This window comes from Moschus berezovskii, chromosome 4 (assembly GCF_049115385.1).
Source record: "Moschus berezovskii isolate FMDL1 chromosome 4, NW_MosBer_1.0, whole genome shotgun sequence".
Taxonomy (NCBI): Eukaryota; Metazoa; Chordata; class Mammalia; order Artiodactyla; family Moschidae; genus Moschus; species Moschus berezovskii.
This window is the reverse complement of record NC_142463.1, coordinates 89,839,268-89,858,668: the sequence shown is the minus strand read 5'-3', so window position 1 is coordinate 89,858,668 and position 19,401 is coordinate 89,839,268.

The following is a 19,401-nucleotide window of genomic DNA, read 5'->3' as shown; positions in this document are numbered from 1 at the left end:
CCCCAGAGCACATGGTGTTCTCAGAGACTCAGGACCAACCTGGTTTAGCTAGAGTCTGAAGCGTGGGCAGGGCTGAGGGGTGAGGGAAAGCTGGGAAACAGACTGTCAAAAGCAGGCTTAAGAGTTTGTACTTAAGCAGAGACATTACTTTGCAACAAAGATCTGTATAGTCAAGACTATGGTCTTTTCAGTAGTCATGTATTGATGTGAGAACTAGACTATAAAGAAGGCTGAGTGCCTAAGAATTGATGCTTTCAAACTATGGTGCTGGAGAGGACTCTGAGAGTCCCTTGGACAGCAAGATCAAACCAGTCACTCTTAAAGGAAATTAACCCTGAATACTCAATGAAAGGACTGATGCTGAAGCGCCAATACTTTGGCCACCTAATGCAAACAGCCAACTCACTGGTAAAGACCCTGATGCTGGGAAAGACTGAAGGCAGGAGAAGAGGGCAGCAGAGGATGAGATGGTTTCATGGGATCACTGATTCAATGGACGTGAACTTAAGCAAATTCCAGGAGATTGTGAGGGACAAGGAAGCCTGGTGTGCTGCAGTCCATGGGGTCTCGAAGAGTTGGACACGACTTGGTGACTGACCAACATCAGCATACTGCGAACACTAGTGTCCTAGTGACAAACACTTTGGCATTGTCCAGTCTTTTGCTACTACAGGTCATTCTGCCACGACTGACCTTGTGCCTATGTCATTTTGATAAACTCAGGTACACCCATAGGATAAATCCCTGGAATTGCTGGGGCAAAACGTAAATGCATTTGTCATTTTGAAAACTAACACCAAAGTGCCCTGCACAGGAGTCAAATCAATTATCACTCCCACTGACAATCCAGACCCCAGAATGTGAGATGCGTAGTCCTATTTTTGAGTTATTGTCAAATTGATAGGTTAAAAAAAAAAGATACCTTTGTGTAGTATAAATAGCTGTTATCCTAACTAAAGAGAGAGAATGTATCTTTTCATACATCAAGGGACATTTGCATTTCTTTGCCTGTGGACTGATTATTCATGGTCACTTCCCATTTTTTATTTTGTTGCTTATATTTTTCTTTATTGATTTCTTTCAGATATTTATTTATGAAGGAGATTAGCTCTTTGGATTACGAGTTGCAAATATTCTTCCTAATTTGTCATTTGTCTTTTGAATTTGCTTACTGTATTTTTTGCTATGTACAACTGTATTTTTATTGTTGTTGAATTTATCATTTTTTATGTTATTGCTCTAATATTTTGAGAGAATGCCAGTAAACAAATTTGAGTCATATATAAAAAGACATTCTCTACCTTATGATCATAAAACATTACCCCATGATTTCTTCTAGTATTACATTTCACTTTTTACATTTGGAGCTTTGTTATTGTTCAGTTGTTAAGTTGTGTCCGACTCGAGACCCCATGAACTGCAGCACACCAGGCTTCTCTGTCCTTCCTTATCTCCAGCAATTTGCTCAAACTCATGTCCATTGAGTCAGTGATGCCATCCAACCATCCCATCCTTTGTCATCCCCTTCTCCTGCCCTCAATCTTTCCCAGCATTAGGGTCTTTCCTAACTTTCTAATGAGTCAGTTCTTCGCATCAGGTGGCCAAAGTATTGGATGTTCAGCTTCCAGTGAATATTCAGGGTTGCTTTCCTTTAGAATCGACTGGTTTGATCTCCTTAACTTTTTACACTGGGAAAGCGTATGAGGTAGGATCCAACTTTTTCTTCAGATGACTACTCAATAATTATTATACCATTTATTAAGATGTCAGCCCTACCCCTATTGTTGTGATGTGTCACCTTCATCACATATAAATTCATATAGACACTCAGGCTATTTCTGAAATTGCTATTCTAATCCATTGGCCCATTTATTCATGATCCAAGATCACCATATTGTTCTAAATATTGAGGTTTTACAGTGTGGCATGAAATAACAACCCACTCCAGTATTCTTGTCTGGAGAATTCCATGGAAAGAGGAACCTGGTGGGCCACAGTCCATGCAGTCACAAAGAGTCAGACACAACTGAGTGACTAACACTTTTCACTTCCGTGATGATTAGTGGGGCTTTTCTCCCCTCATTAAAAGAGTGTGTTTAGATTATTGGTGAATTAAAGAAACTGCAGAAAAATCCCATGGATAGAGTAACCTGGCAGGCTATAGTCCATAGGGTCACAGAGAGTCAGACACAGCTGAGCAACTGAGCAGAGAGAGAAGCAGACCCATTGGAATGTTTCTGCAGTGGTCCAAGGGTTGAGTGGATCCGAATGGTCAAAGAAGCAGAAGCTCCACCACTCTAAAGGAAGAATTGTCAGGGCTTGGAGATGAAGTCTCAACAAATGAAGGAGGAATGAGAAGTCAGAATAACTCCAAGGTTTCTGGATCGGTAGCCCCAGCTCTTTGGGTTGCCTTGCCCCTGGAAGGTTCTGAAGCCTAGAAAGAGTTTTCCCTACCAGATCTTTCTCCAATTTCAACCCCCACTTCCAAGACTTGCCACTATGTCCAGCTTTATAAGGTAGTCCCAGATTCACTTTTGCTTAAATATTGACATTTTCCATTATAAATGTAATACAGATTATTGAAAATGTAGGAAGGAAAGGAAAAAAAAACGTTCATAACAGAATCTCCAAACAACCATGTTTGATATGTTGGTATATTATTTTCAGTCTTTTTTGGGGCCTATGTAGTAGTTGCTGTTCTTGTGCAGTTTGAACAGCTTTATTAAGATACAATTAGCACACTATAAAACACACTCGTTTTAAGCCTGAAATTCAATGATATTGTAATAGATTTAGAGAATTATATGACCATCACAACAAAAAGTTTACTCCTACCTTTTAGCAGTCAACCTTCACACCTCTCCCCCGTCCAAGCCCCAGCAACCATTGATCTGTTTTATTTCCCTATAGACATATCTTTTCTGGAAATTTAGCATGAGTGGAATCATGCAATATGTGTTTTTTGTGTTTAACTTCACTTAGCATGCTTTGCGGAGAAGGCAATGGCACCCCACTCCAGTACTCTTGCCTAGAAAATCCCATGGACGGAGGAGCCTGGTAGGCTGCAGTCCATGGGGTCGCTACAAGTCAGACATGACCGAGTGACTTCACTTTCACTTTTCACTTTCACACATTGGAGAAGGAAATGGCAACCCACTCCAGTGTTCTTGACTGGAGAATCCCAGGGACGGGGGACCCTGGTGGGCTGCCGTCTATGGGGTCACACAGAGTCAGACACGACTGAAGTGACTTAGCAGCAGCAGCAGCAGCATGCTTTGAGGCACACTTGTAGCAAATATACCAGCAGTCCATTCATTTTTTACTGCTAAATAATATTCTATTGTACAGATGGCTTCCCAGCTAGCTCAGTGGTAAAGAATCTTCCTGAAATACAGGAGACCCAGGTTTGATTCATGGTGGGAAGATCCCCTGGAGAAGGGAATGGCAACCCACTCCAATATTCTTGCCTGCAAACTCCCATGTATGGAGGAGCCTGTTGGGCTATAGTCTGTGAGTCTGTGGGGTCGCACACATTCGGACACAACTGAGCAACTAACATATACATTGTACAGCTATACTACATTTTGTTTGCCTATTAATCAGTTGGTGGACATTTGGACTGTTTCTACTTTGTGGCTATTATGAGTAGTGCTGCTATGAACATTCTCATATAAGTCATTGGATGGACATATGCTTTTATTTCTCTTAAATAAATATGTAGGATTGAATTACTAGTATAATAGGTGTATGCTTATTTTTAAAAGAAGCTGCAAACTATTTACTGAAGTGGATTTACCATTTTTCACTGCTACCAACAGAGTGTGAGATTTCAGTTTCTCTACATCATCATCAAAAATTGGTATTGTCAGTATTATTTTATTATAGTTGGTAGTGTGTAGTGGTTTCTCAATGTGATTTTAATTTGTATTTCCTGATAACTAATGGTGTCAAGCATCTTTTCATGTGCTTATTTGCCATTTGTATATGTTCTTTGCCAAGATGTCTTTTCAAATCTCTTGCCCATTTTTAAATTGGGTTTTTTTTTTATTATTGACTCATAGATATGTTTTAAATTAAGAAAAAATTACTTAAAGCAGCATCAAAATAATAAAATACTCAGGAATAAATTTAACCTAATAAATGCTCAAGAATAAATGTAGGAATTCTTTATATATTCTGGATGTGAGTCCTTTATCAGATGTAGGATTTGCAAATATTTTCTCCCAGCCTGACTCTCTTATCACTTTCTTAATGATAACTTTGAAGAGCAAATGTTTTTAATTTTGGTGAAGTAAATTATGCTTTGTCAATCTTTTTCTTTTATAAGTCATGTCTTTTTAGTCATATCTAAGAATTTCCCAATACCAAATTTTCTACATGTCTTCAAGCAGTAATTCAGCTTTAGCTCTTTTACACACATCTATGATCCATTTTGAGGTTGATTTCTGTCTATGGTATTGGGAAGAGCCTAAGTTCACATGTTTATGTACAACTCTTCAGTTGTTCCAGCCTTATTTCTTAAAAAGACTATCCCTTATACACTGAATTGCCTTCCCATCTTTATAAAAAATGTCCATATATGTGTAAGTCAGTTTTTGGGCTTTCTTTTCTGCTCAGTGAATCTATTTGTCTACCTTGACATCAGTATCACAGTATCTTTGTCACTGTAGCTTTATAATAAATCTTGAAATCAGAAATGTTAGCCCTCTTTGTTCGTTCTGAAAGTTATTTTGGTTAGTCCAAGGTCCTTTGCATCCCATTTGTCAATTTCTATTAAAAATTATGCTGAGATTATAATTAGGATTGCATTGAATATATTGACTCAATGCCAGGGAAGAACTGGCATCTTAGCGATATTGTGTCTTCTGACTTTGGAATGTAATATATCCTTCTGCTTATTTAGATCTTTCATTTTATGTCAGCAGTGTTTTGTAGTTTTAAGTGTAAAGTTTTTCACACCTTTTATCAGTTTTGTCCTTATGCATTTCATATTTAATGCTATTGTAAATGATGTTTCTAATTTCAATTTCTAACTGGTTGTTGATAGTATTTAGCACTAATGTGGTTGATTTTTGTACACTGATCTTGTAACCTGACCCGTGAATAAATTCAACTATTGATTCTAGTAGCTTTTTTTGTAGATTTCATTGGATTTCTACATAATCATGTCATCTGTGAATAAGGATAATTTTACTTCTTCCTTCCCAATATGGATGCTGTTTTTTTTTTTTTTCTTTCTTTTTTGCCTATTGCACTGGCTACAATCTCCAACAGAATCTTAAACAGAAATGGTGAGAGTGGTCATCATTCTCTTCTTAATGTTAGGCAGAAAGTATTCCATTGTTCACCACGAAGTATTATCCCAGCTGAAGGTTTTTTATAGATTCATTTTACGAGGTTGAAAAATAAAAGCCCTCTATTCCTAGTTTGCTGAGATTCTATCAAGAGGGAGTATTGCATTTTGTCAAATGTGTCTGTTGAGATAATCATATGATTTTTCTTTTTTATTTCTTCAGTATGTTGAATTACATTGGTTCTTGAAAGTTAAACCAAACTTGCATACCTAAAATAAACCCCATTTGGTCATGATGTATTATCTTTTTTCTGTTGTTTTTATTGACTTGATAAATTTTGTTCAAGCTTTGCATTTATGTTCATGAAGCATATTGCTCTGTAGTTTTCTTTTCTTGTTATGTCTTTGTCTGGTTTTACTATCAGGTTAATGATGGAGTATTTTCTTTGATTTTCTGAAAGAGTTTGTGTAGAATTATTTCTTCTTTAAATATTTGGTAGCATTCAGCTGAGCCTGAAATTTTATTCAGGGGCAAGTTTTCAATGACAAATTTATGTTTTTAATAAGCAGCAGACTATTTGGCTGTCTCTTTTGTGCGAGCTTTGGTAGTTTGTCTCTCAAGGAATGTATCCATTTCACCAAGCTGTTGAAATTATTGGTATAAAGTTGTTCACTAAATGTTTCCCTTATTATTATTTTCATGTCTGCCGAATCAGTAATAATATCATCTCTTTTATATATAGTATTGTTTATTTTTCTTTTCATCTGGTTAAAGTAACTAAATACATCAATTTTATTGATTTTTCTCAAAGAATTGGCTTTGGCTTCATCAACTCTTTTCTATTGTATTGATTTGCATCCTAATCCTTCCTTTTGCTTACTTTGAGTTTCATTTGCTCTTATTTTCCTAATTTGTTTTGCGTGTGTGTGTGCATGTTACCATTGTCTTTAATGTAGAAATTGGGGTTACTGATTTGAGATCTCTTTTCAAGAAGATTGGTGTACAAGGCTATAAATTTCTTCTAAGTACTGCTTTAATGGCATTCCAAATTATTCTGATGCATTAGATTTCTCTTTTAATCATCTTTTTGTATGATTTTTAAAAATTAATCTTAGTTATATTTGCCTTCATTCTTAAAAGATATTCGATTGGATAAGGAATTTTTTTTTTTACTTTTTTTCCTGGTACTTTGAACTTATTTTCCATCGCCTGTATGTCTCCACTCTTTCTCAGGAAAGGTCAGCTCTTAATTCTTTATTCCCTTGTTTGAGTCATTTTTCTCTGGCTGTTTTCATGATTTTCTTTTTATTTTGACTTTCAACACTTTGACTACAGTGTGTCTAGGTGTGGATCTCTTTGTGTTTACCCTGATTTGGGTTTTTTTAGCTTCTTGGGTATGCAGATAATTTTTCATCAAATTTGAGAAGTTTTCAACCACAGAAAAAAATCTTCAAAATGCTTTCTGCTCCTTAATCTCTCTCCCTTCCTTCTGGGAGTCTTATTACACATAATTCTGATACACTGTATATTGTCCCAAAGATGTCATAGCTCTACTCATTTTTCTTCCATCTTTTTTTATTTGTTTTTCATGTTGGATGATTCCTATTGGTCTGCCTTCAAGTTCACCAGTTCCTTTTCTCTGACATCTTAAATAAACCTATTTAGTGTATTTTTCATTTCAGTTATTATACTTTCAATTCTAGAATTTACATGTGGTCCTTTTTTAGTGTGTTAATGTTAGTCTGATGCTAAAGCTGAAGCTCCAATACTTTGGCCACCTCATGCAAAGAGCTGACTCACTGGAAAAGACTCTGATGCTGGGAGGGATTGGGGGCAGGAAAAGAAGGGGACAACAGAGAATGAGATGGCTGGATGGCATCACCGACTCGATGGACATGAGTTTGAGTGAACTCCAGGAGTTGGTGATGGACAGGGAGGCCTGGCGTGCTGTGATTCATGGGGTCACAAAGAGTCAGACATGACTGAGCGACTGAACTGAACTGAATGTTAGTCTCTCATTCATGTCTGACTCTTTTCAATCCCATGGACTGTAGCCCATCAAGTTCCTCTGTCCATGGAATTTTCTGGGCAAGAATACTGGAATGTGTTGCCATTTCCTTCTCCATGGTATTTTCCCAACCCAGGGATTGAATCTGGGTTTCCAGCATTGCAGGCAGATTCTTTACTGTCTAAGCCACCATGGAAACCAAGGTTGTAAAGCTCAGATTGTAAAGAATCTACCTGCAATGCAAGAGACCCAGGTTCAATCCCTGGGTCGGAAAGATCCCCTAGAGGAGCACATGGCAACCCACTCCAGTGTTCTTGCCTGGGGAAGCCTGGACGGCTACAGTCTGTAGGGTCCCACAGAGTCGGACATGACTGAAGCAACCTAGCATTAGCAGCCCTTTGAACTCTCCAAACTGGACATTCAGGGCTTCCTGTTTTAGAGTTTTTATTTACCTAGATTCTCTCCCTACATGTTGGGTCATTGTCATATTTTCCTTTAGTCCTTTAAACATTTATAATAGCTGCTTTGAAAGATTTTTCTGCTGAATTCAACATCTAAATTGCTTTTTTCCCCTGAGTATGGAACACACTTTCCAGTTTCTTTGCATGTCTTATAATTTGTTGAAACTGGACATTTTTAGATAATATTTTGTAGCAATTCTTGACCCCGATTTTATTCCTGTAAGGTTTTTTCCCAGTTTTGCTTTGTTTTGTTGAATAATTTACCTGAACTTATTCTGTGGTTACCAGTCATTTTGCCATGTGTTTCCGCTGATATGTCTGCTCAGTTTAGCCTGTCTTTGAAGGCTATCTACAGAGCAGTGTAGACGTAGTTTAGTGATCAGCAGTGGATGGTCAGAGGTTGTGCGCAAGCACCTTGAACCAGTATGGCTTCCACCCTCTACCAACAATCTGAGTGTGTACTGGGGAACATATTCAAAGTTCAGGCAGGTTTTATTTTTCATTCTTTTTTATTTTTGAAATTGTGAAAATATGGTAATACATTTACAGGAGACTTGGAAAATATAGAACAAAGTTACATATAGTTCCACTATATATTACAATCGTTTTTAAGTAGATAAATTAAGAGTTTTAGTTGGAATTTCAATATCAAACTCTCAAAAAGTTAACAGAATGAATAGACAGAAAAGTAGAAGGATATAATAGACCTGAAAAGCACTATGAACCAACTTAACATAATTAAGATTTATAGAACTTTCACACAATAGCAGGATACAAATTCTATTCAAGTTCCCATAGACCATAAACCAGGAGACACTGGAACATATTCAGGGACAAAGAACAATGTGCAAAAATTTCATGGTCTAAAGGTATTGAGCTGTTTTAAATCCTGAAAGATGATGCTGTGAAAGTGCTGCACTCAATATGCCAGCAAATTTGGAAAACTCAGCAATGGCCACAGGACTGGAAAAGGTCAGTCTTCATTCCAATCCCAAAGAAAGGCAATGCCAAAGAATGCTCAAACTACCGCACAATTGCACTCATCTCACACGCTAGTAAAGTCATGCTCAAAATTCTCCAAGCTAGGCTTCAGCAATATGTGAATCATGAACTTCCGGATGTTCAAGCCGGTTTTAGAAAAGGCAGAGGCACCAGAGATCAAATTGCCAACATCCACTGGATCATGGAGAAAGCAAGAGAGTTCCAGAAAAACATCTATTTCTGCTTCATTGACTATGCCAAAGCCTTTGACTGTGTGGATCACAATAAACTGTGGAAAATTCTGAAAGAGATGGGAATCCCACACCACCTGACCTGCCTCTTGAGAAACCTGTATGCAGGTCAGGAAGCAACAGTTAGAACTGGACATGGAGCAACAGACTGGTTCCAAATAGGAAAAGGAGTACGTCAAGGCTGTATATTGTCACCTTGCTTATTTAACTTATATGCAGAGTACATCATGAGGAACGTTGGGCTGGAAGAAGCACAAGCTGGAATCAAGATTGCTGGGAGAAATATCAATAACCTCAGATATGCAGATGACACCACCCTTATGACAGAAAGTGAAGAGGAACTCAAAGACCTCTTGATGAAAGTGAAAGAGGAGAGTGAAAAGGTTGGCTTGAAGCTCAACATTCAGAAAACAAAGATCATGGCATCTGGTCCCATCACTTCGTGGGAAATAGATGGGGAAACAGTGGAAACAGTGTCCGACTTCATTTTTTTGGGCTCCAAGATCACTGCAGATGCTGATTGCAGCCATGAAATTAAAAGACGCTTACTCCTTGGAAGGAAAGTTATGACCAAACTAGACAGCATATTAAAAAGCAGAGACATTACTTTGCCAACCAAGGTCCGTCTAGTCAAGGCTATGGTTTTTCCCGTGGTCATGTATGGATGTGAGAGTTGGACTGTGAAGAAAGCTGATCGCCGAAGAATTGCTGCTTTTGAACTGTGGTGCTGGAGAAGACTCTTGAGAGTCCCTTGGACTGCAAGGAGATCCAACCAGTCCATTCTAGAGGAGATCAATCCTGGGTGTTCATTGGAAGGACTGATGCTAAAGCTGAAACTCCAGTACTTTGGCCACCTCATGCAACACGTTGACTCACTGGAAAAGAGTCTGATGCTGGGAGGGATTGGGGGTGGGAGGAGATGGGGACAACAGAGAATGAGATGGCTGGATGGCATCACCAACTCGATGGACATGAGTTTGAGTGAACTCCGGGGGTTGGTGATGGACAGGGAGGCCTGGCGTGCTGTGGTTCGTGGGGTCGCAAAGAGTCGGACATGACTGAGCGACTGAACTGAACTGAACTGAAAGGTATTGAAATCATACAGAGTCTGTTCTCTTACCAATGTGGAATTTTGTTAGAAATCAATATCAAAAGATATTTGAAAATAACCCGTTTATTTTTAAGTGCAATGTGACATTTACTAAGAGAGATCTTAGACTTATCCATTGAAAGCCTCAATAAAGCTAAAAGACTGAACAAACACAGAGGGTGATTGCAGAGAAGTATTTAAATGAGAAGTTAATATGAAAATGAGAAATTAATATCAAAGATACTTTAAAAGCCACATGTATTCAGAACTTAAATGTCCACTTTTAAATGAAGGGTGTTTCCTAAGAAGGCATAACAAGGAAAATTAGAAAATATATGTAACAATAAAAATGAAAAGAGAATGTATCAGAATTTGTTGCATGCAGCTGAAGCTTCGAGAAGGTTTTTATCTCAGCTTTATTTCCTCCCAGGTCCTCCCAGGAACAGACTCCCAGACAGCCAGAAATGTGTGCAGAGTTTATCTCGTCCCTTTGGAGCTATTTTATTTCCAGCTTTTCCTGTTAAGTTTCTGGATACTCTACAGATCTGCTGCCCACCTGAAACTTCAAACAAGCAGGGCTGTGGGCTTTCCCATTTGTCTTACACCAAGCTTGCTACTTTTACTGAAACTCTATTGAACATGGGACTTTTGCCCTCCTTTGTGAATCAAGCAGCCTCCTCCAGCAGTGAAACTGCTGGTTTTCACAGCCAGTCATATTCTACTAGATCTATCTCTCCCGAGTCAGATGGGAGGGGGCAGTCTGAAGCAAGAGCACCTCAAACTCTCATTGTTCTTGCCAGAAGTTCAACCGTTTTTTTATGAATGAATTTTTCTTAATGTGTCATTTATATTTGATCAATTTTCAGAGCCAGCCCTGAAATGATTGTTTATGACCATTTTGTCCAGTTTAACATTATTTTTGGATGAGAGGATTTGCCAGTGTCTTCACTCTGCCATGGGGCTTCCCTGGTGCCTCAGACAGTAAAGAGTCTGCCTGCAGTGTGGGAGACCCGGGTTTGATCCCTGGGTTGGGAAGATCCCCTGGAGAAGGGCAGGGCAACCCACTCCAGTATTCTTGCCTGGAGAATACCATGGACAGAGGAGCCTGGTGGGCTATTATCCATGTGGTCACAAAGAGTTGAACACGACTGAACGACTAGCAATTTTCTTTTTTTTTTTTTCACTCTGTCATGGCTGGAAATGCTAAAAGTTGTTTTTGTTTTTAATGGAGTTATAATCATGCTGTACATACAATTTTATGTTCCAGAGATAGCTGTATTTTATTGGGTTAAAGCATTATGCTATCGGCAAGGGCTATGGTTAAAATTAGCCCACTAATCCATTTTTCATGGGAGCTCGTGAAAAATTAGTAAATGAACCTTTATTCACCCAGCAAAGAACAGCATTCTAAAGAGTGGGACTTTGCAGGACAGAACAAGTCATGTGCCAAAGCCAGCATTCACACTCAGAAATCTCCAGAGACTGGTGTCTGGCGAAGGGTGGGTGGGTAATACCGAGGCACTGTAGTTATTTTAGAATTTCAAAAAGCCCAAGGAAAAGTCACACCTTTACTTGTTACAAGGCTGCCCAAGCAAAAGAGAATGTCAAGTGACTTTACTTTAGGCTGAATTCTCACACTTCAGCGAGGCGATCCTCAGCCTCTCACGTTGGCCAGAAGCTGTGTTGGCCCTTATAAACGTTCACGTTGTTAATGGTGGACAGACACGCTCACTGTTACATAATGAAAGCAGTCTGTTTTGCAGGCAAAGTGATCCCACACATGGGGTACCTGGGGAGGGTATTTTAAAAATAACTTACAGGGGGAATGGACAAAAAAGCAGGAGCCATGTGGAAGACGGGAAGACCTGGGGGTCTTGACTTCAGATGCTGCATGCCCTGATGCTTGCACTCACCTCCCAGCCACATCTTCATTTCAGGTCATCCGTTGGTTAAAGCAGCAGTTCACCACCTCACTCCCTGCCCTGCCCAGGCCCATCCTCTGGCCCTCTGCCAAGTGAGGGCCCCGTTCTGAACGGCACAGAGTTCACCCCTAGAAGGGGCAGAGGGAAAGATAGGCAAGACCATGTGCAGCCTGTGCCTGGGAAACAGAGTGCATACCATCAGAAAGACGGTCCACGGAGCCCAGCGGGCCAAATCACCACACGAGGACCTGCAGGGAGGGGAGTGAGCAGTGGGTTCTCAGCATGCTGCACGCGCCCCGGGAATGGTGAGGTGACCTCTAAGATGCTGTCCAGCATCCAGGCTGCAGGGCTGACCTGCCTGCATGGGATTCACCCGGAAGGGAACAGGGAGGGTCTGGAGAAGAGGCAGGGTGTGTGAGGGCAGGGACTGAGTCTGGATGCTAGAGATGTCAGACTTTTTCTGAGGGCTGAGAAGACAGAAAGGAGCCTCCTAGCCCATGTTAGTGGCTAATCTCTTTCTCTCTCCCTCACTCCCCACCCTCATTAAGCCAGATTCTGCTTCCAGGAGGCTGACAGAATCATAGTTCACAGCAGAATTTGCTGCGGAAGGTGTCACGTGGAGCAGTGGTCTTCTAGGAGATTAGTCCCAAGTCACCCTGGCGGGCTGGGAACACTGTTCCTGGGGTGGGTAGATGACTGCAGGGGTTTGTCAGAGAGAGGAGTTTGTGTTAATTAAAGCTCCCCATTTCTGGGTTCTGTGTTTGCGGGGAGGAAGGGACTGTTGTCAAGCAAGCTGATCTCAGGTGAGTTGGAAGTGCTGAGGTTTGGAGTTTGACAAATAGTAGGGGCAGGGGGACCCATTTTAATTTACTCTCAAAATCTGTCTGCAAAAAGATCCAATGAGTCCATCCTAAAGGAAATCAGTCCTGAATCTTCATTGGAAGGACTGATGATGAAGCTGAAACTCCAATACTTTGGCCGGATGATGCGAAAAACTGACTCATTTGAAAAGACCCTAATGCTGGGGTAGATTGAGGGCAAGAGGAGAAGGGTACGACAAAGGATGAGATGGTTGGATGGCATCACCGACTCAAAGGACATGAGTTTGAGTAAACTCTGGGAGTTGGTGATGGACAGGGAGGCCTGGAGTGCTGCAGTCTATGGGGCTGCAAAGAGTCGGACACGACTGAGCGGCTGAACTGTTCTGAACTGAACTAAAATCTCTCCCACCCTTTCTTAAAAAGCCTCGGGATCTGGGTTAGCAAAGATGCAGGGAGTCACGTGCAGTTTTAGAAACCATGGCTTGTGGATACTCACTTCCCTTCTCTCCGGTACTGGAGAGGGAAGGGTGGCTTCAACCTCCAGCATTGCTGCAGCCGCAGACTGTACCGCAGTGCGGAGATGCCGCCGCTTGTGGCGCCCTCTGGTGGCCACGGACTGCTCATGCATCTGGTTCTTTGTTCCGAGCGGATCCCTTTTGCTGCGTAGGTCCAGTGGGACCCCTGGGAGTGGGAGCAGATTTCAAAGGCATAAGAGCGCTTAGACCAAACTGTTATTACACGCCGGTTAGTAAGTGCTTCTTAGGTGCCGCTCACAAGGTTAATATAGGTATTACTATCCATTCATTTATTTCCCCAATATGTGCTAGGCATTCTCCTAGGAAGTCATGTGCAAGCAGAGATGCCATAAAGAAAGCAAGTCCTGAGACTGTCTGGGAAACAGGCCTTCTAAGCCCTGCTGCAGGGATGTACTTGGGTTTGAGGATGGGCAAGGAGGCAGCTGGTCCAGCCAAATGAACGTAGGAGGGTGGTTGGAAATGAGGTCAGAAAGGTATCCAGGGCACAGATGGTTCAGAACCTTCCAGGCCACGGAAAGGCTGAAGGTGGCGCTGAGAACCATTGGGTCTTGGACAAAGGCATGACATAACCTGATTTCTGTTTCTAAAAAATCACTCTGGCCTCTGCCTGAGGCAAGTGTAGAAATCAGACCTGTTGAGAGCCCAGGTGAGAGATGGGTGTCTGGTACCTGAATCATTCTTGGAGGAGATAAGACAAAACATTCAAGATACATTGAAAACAGAGACAATAAATAGAAGCTGCTGATGGATTAGGCAGTGGTAAAGAATCCACCTGCCGATACAGAAAACCAAGAGACATGGGTTTGATCCCTGCCTGGATTAAGCAGATCACCTGGAGTAAAAAATGGCAACCCACTCCAGTATTCTTGACTGGAAAATTCCATGGACAGAAGAGCCTGGTGGGCTACAGTCCATGGGATCCCGATGAGTCGGACATGACTGAGCACACACACATGCACACAGGATGGGTTAGTCAAAGGCTGTCTCCAGGGACTGGGCCCTAGGCAACTGAGTGAAGAGAGCACTGTTTAAAGACACGGAAGAGGGTCAGGCTTGAGGGTGTGGTGACAAAATGAGAATTCCATTGCAAGTTCCTAATTGGCTGCCTATTAAAAGTGTAAGTGATGGTGTAAGATACATCTGAGCATCCTCTTCCTTCTCTCCTTCAAAACCCTCCTGTGTCTCTTATCAGAGAGCCAAGCACCTTCTATCCTGTTTCTCCAAAGGAAAGCCCACCCAGGGCAATAATGCCAAATAGAAAGATCAGAGGGCTTCAGTGATCTTCCAGGGTGCAACTTCACCTGAATGGCAAAGCTGGGGAGGAGGCTGGGATTCTGGGTTCCCGTGACTCACCAGAGAAGAGCTAGAAGAGGAGGAAAAGCTTTCACCACAAGTTAACAAGTTGTTCTCTATGTGGCTGGACCACCCTACTGCAGAGTGTGGGATCCTGCGGTCCCTGAGAGGGAGGCAACCACCACTTCCCCTTGTAGGCAGCAGTGCCTGCAGAAGGCTGCCTCCTCTGTCCTCTGCCAGTCCTTTCCTCCTCAAACACCTTGTTCAGAACTCTCCACAGCTGGATACTGGTCCTGATCTCAGGTAGCCTCGGCCTGCAGCAGCTTGAAGCAGGATTTTGGTACCCCGGCCAGGGATTGAAGTCAGGCTGCAGCAGTGGGAGTGCCGAATCCTAGCCACTAGACCCCCGGGGACAGTGTGGTTGTTGTTCAGTCCCTCAGTTGTGTCCGACTCTTTGCAACCCCATGGACGGCAGCACACCAGGCTTCCCTGTCCATTATCTCTTGGAGTTTGCTCAAACTCATGTCCATTGAGTCAGTGATGCCATTCAACCATCTCATCCTCTGCCATCCCCTTCTCCTCCTGCCTTCAATCTTTCTCAGCATCAGGGTCTTTTCCAATGAGTTGGTTCTTTGCATCAGCTGGCCAAAGTTTTGGAGCTTCAGCTTCAGCATCAGTCCTTCCAATGAATATTCAGGGTTGATTTCCTTTAGGATTGACTGGTTTGATCTCCTTGCAGTTCAACGGACTCTCAAGAGTCTTCTCCAGCATCACAGTTTGAAAGTATCAGTTATTCAGTGCTCAGCCTTCTTTATGGTCCAACTCTCACATCCATACCTGACTGCTGGAGAAATCATAGCTTTGACTAGATGGATCTTTGTGGGCAAAGTCTTGTCTTTGCATTTTAATTTGCTGTCTAGATTTGTCATCACTTTTCTTCCAAGAAGCAAGCATCTTTTTAAATTTCATGGTTGCAGTCACCATCTGCAGTGATTTTGGAGCCCAAGAAAATAATCTGTCACTGTTTCAACTTTTTCCCCATCTATTTGCCATGAAGTAATGAGGTCAGAAGGAAATGGCAACCCACTCCAGTGTTCTTGCCTGGAGAATCCCAGGGACAGGGGAGCCTGGTGGGCTTCCGTCTATGGGGTCACACACAGTCGGACACGACTGAAGTGACTTAGCAGCAGCAGCAGCAGCAGTAGCAATGAGGTCAGATGCCATGATCTTAGTTTTTTGAATGTTAAGTTTTAAGCCAGCTTTTTCACTCTCCTCTTTCACCCTCATTAAGAAGCTCTTTAGCTCCTCTTTGCTTTCTGACATTAGAGTGGCATCATCCGCATATCTAAGGCTGTAGATATTTCTCCCAGAAATCTTGATTCCAGTTTGTGAGTCATCTATCCTGGCATTTCTCATGATGTACTCTGCATATAAATTAAATAAGCAGGGTGACAATATATAGCCTTGTCAAACTCCTTTCCCAATTTTGAACCAGTCCATTGTTCCATGTCTGGTTCTAACTGCTGCTTCTTTACCTGCATGCAGGTTGCTCAGGAGGCAGGTAAGGTGGTCTGGTAGTCCTATCTCTTTAAGAATTTTCCACAGTTTTTTGAGATCCACACAGTCAAAGGCTTTAGCATAGTCAATGAAGCAAAAGTAAATTTTTTCTGGAACTCTCTTGTTTTTTCTGTGATCTATTGGATATTGGCAACTTTGTCTCCGGTTCCTTTGCCTTTTCTAAATCCAGCTTGAATATCTGGAAGTTCTCGGTTCATGTACCGTTGAAGCCTACCTTGAAGGATTTTGAGCATTACCTTGATAACATGTGAAATGAGCACAATTGTGCAGTAGTTTGAGCATTCTTTGGCATTGCCTTTCTTTGGGATTGGAATGAAAACTGACCTTTTCCAGTCCTGTGGCCTCTGTTGAGTTTTCCAAATTTGCTGACTTATTGAGTGCAGCACATTCACAGCATCATCTTTTAGGATTTGAAATAACTCAGCTGAAATTCCATCACCTCTACTAGGTTCATTTGTAGTATGCTTCCTAAGGCCCACTTGACTTCACACTCTAGGATGTCTGGCTCTAGATGAATGACCACACCATTGTGGTTGTCCAGGTCATTAAGACCATTTTGGATAGTTCTTTGTATACTTGCCACCCCTTCTTAATCTCTTCTGCTTCTGTTAGGTCCTTGCCATTTCTTTCCTTTAGTGTTCCAGGGACAGTAGCCATTGACAAGACCCCCGGCCCATCAGCTTTGTAGAAATAAATTTCCACAGTGACACAGAAAGTTAAGAAAGAAGTAAAATGTTCGCGTGCTCAGTCATGTCTACCTCTGCGACCCCATGGACTATAGTCCACCAGGCTCATCTGTCCGTGAAATTTTCCAGGCAAGGATATTGCAGTGGGTTGCCATTTTCTACTCCAGGGGGATTTTCCCCATCCAGAAATCAAACTCGTGTCTCTTGCATCTTCTGAATTGGCAGGTGGATTCTTTGCCACTGTGGCACCTAGGAAGCCAGTACAGTGTTTATTAGGAGGGAAAACGGTCCGTATGAGTAGGCTCACAAGAGCAGACTCAGGGAGGGAGCGGCGCCCTCAGTGATGGTTTGACTCACTGACACAGGGCATTTCTTCCGGTTTCCTTTGGCCAATCGCCTTGCTCTGCCTGGTTCTGAATCTGTGTTTGGTTTATCTCAGGGTCGTCCCCCACATGTGTGCATCTCTCAGTCAAGATGGAGTCTGGCAAAGAGACCTATGGGTAGGTTGACATCACCCACTGCGGAGTGACACCCCCTTCCTTTTTGACCCCCAAGGTGCATTTCTGTGCTTGTGTAGTTGGGACTGTCTCCCGGACCTTGAGAATGAGAAATATGCGGTCTCCCTTTCTCTTATCTGCGCAGGGTTCAGCTCCTCTCTGCTCCTGCTATTCTCTTCATCTTGGAGTATCTGTCCACAAGGACAGACTCTGGCTGCTCACCCTGGGACCCGTCTGTCTCCTGCCTCAGGCCCATCTCTATGCTGCAGTCCATGCTTCCAAATAGATGAACGGGAAGGACAAGGTTACTTTGGATAAAACTCTTATGCAATTTTACCAATATGCAATGTATTATTTTTAGCTCTACAGATGACACTAAAAAGTTATTTCTTTCTCCATGAAGTAGAAGTCTTGACCCTGATGTAGTACAAACATTGACCCCAAACAGAGACCCAGTGCTGTTGGACTCTGCCATGTCCGGTACTCGTGTGGGAGGGATGAGGCCGCGGGACTTGGATGGGGTGTGAAGTCCTGTCAATAGAGGATGTAAGTGTCTGCTCAGCCCTGGCCCAGAAGGAGCTGTCTGGGCCATGGCACTCAGACCTTCCTCCTGCTCCTCCAAGCAGGGCTCTGCTGGCTCCTTCCCCTCCTCTCCCTTCCCTTCCCGACAGTGTAGGTGTTCTAGATACTTCAGCCTCCTTCTCTTGACCTAGTGACTAAACAACAGCAACAGCAACATGCTCCCATCCAGGAGGATCTCATTCTCCCCTGTGGCTTCAAATACCCCTTCCCGGTGACGACTCTGAACTCTCCATCCCCTCTCTCCCGAGCATCAGGCCAGCATTGCCATCTGCACACGCCACCCTCTGAGTGCCCTGCTTGGTCCAAGGCACCAGCAAGTTCCCCCTCCCTCTCCCATCTCATGGCCACGGAGCCTTACTGACTCTCTGTAATGACTCCCTGTCGGTGCCTTCTCTTTGCGACCAACCTCACTGTTCCATCCCTTCACCCCTTGTCATTTCTCACCTGGAGAAGCAACCTTATGCTTACTCCTTTCTGATCATCCAGGTTTTCATTACAAGTTACAGTACATTCCTGAAACCTATGTTGGCTCCTGTCACACTCCAACACAAAACCCTCAGGAGTTCTCCTTTGCCTACAGGACAAAAATAAATCGACTCCTTAGCATGACATTCCCAATATTCCCCAAAGACCCTTCCTGTGTCTTGCTGGGTCCTTCCATGCTGCCTGACTCTGTGTTTCCGGAACAGGTGAAGCTGCTTCTGTGCTCTGTCCCTGTTGCCCTCCAACCCTTGAATTCACTCATTCATTTAGGCATTTATCTTACAATTATGTATTGAGCACCCACAGCATTCCAAGCACCCTCCTAATGGAATTTGCATTCTAGGAGCAGAGAAATAAGACTATGAACAAATATGTAGCAAATCAGCAGGTCAAAATGAATGCTATGAAGAGAAAAACAGCAGGATTAGATGCAGAGAGGTGGGATTTGCTGTGTGAGATGGGCTATTCCAGAGAGCCTTTCTGCAGGGGAGTGAAAGAATGGATGAAGTAGCAGGGAGGTATCCAGGTTTCCCGGGCAGAAAGCCTCAATCCTGGCTTCAACACCTCTTCCAGTCTGCAGGCATTCTCCTTAAAGACGCCTCTCAAGTGCCCCAACTTTTATGAAGGCTTCCCTTTTCTTAGTCGCTCAATCCTGCCTAACTCTTTGCAACCCCATGGACTGCAGCCCCCTAGGCTCTTCTGTCCATGGGATTCTCCAGGAAAGAATACTGGAGTGAGTAGCCATTCCATTTTCCAGGGGATCTTCCCTTTTTGTATGCCTTTCTGTACTTCATTCCTGAATGTAGGCTAGTTCATTCTGCCTCAGGTTAAAGTCAACTGCTGACAAGTCCACTGCCCTCTCCAGCTCTAGAGAAGGATCTACTCATTCAATTAATATCTGATTGGCTCCTGTGTGCC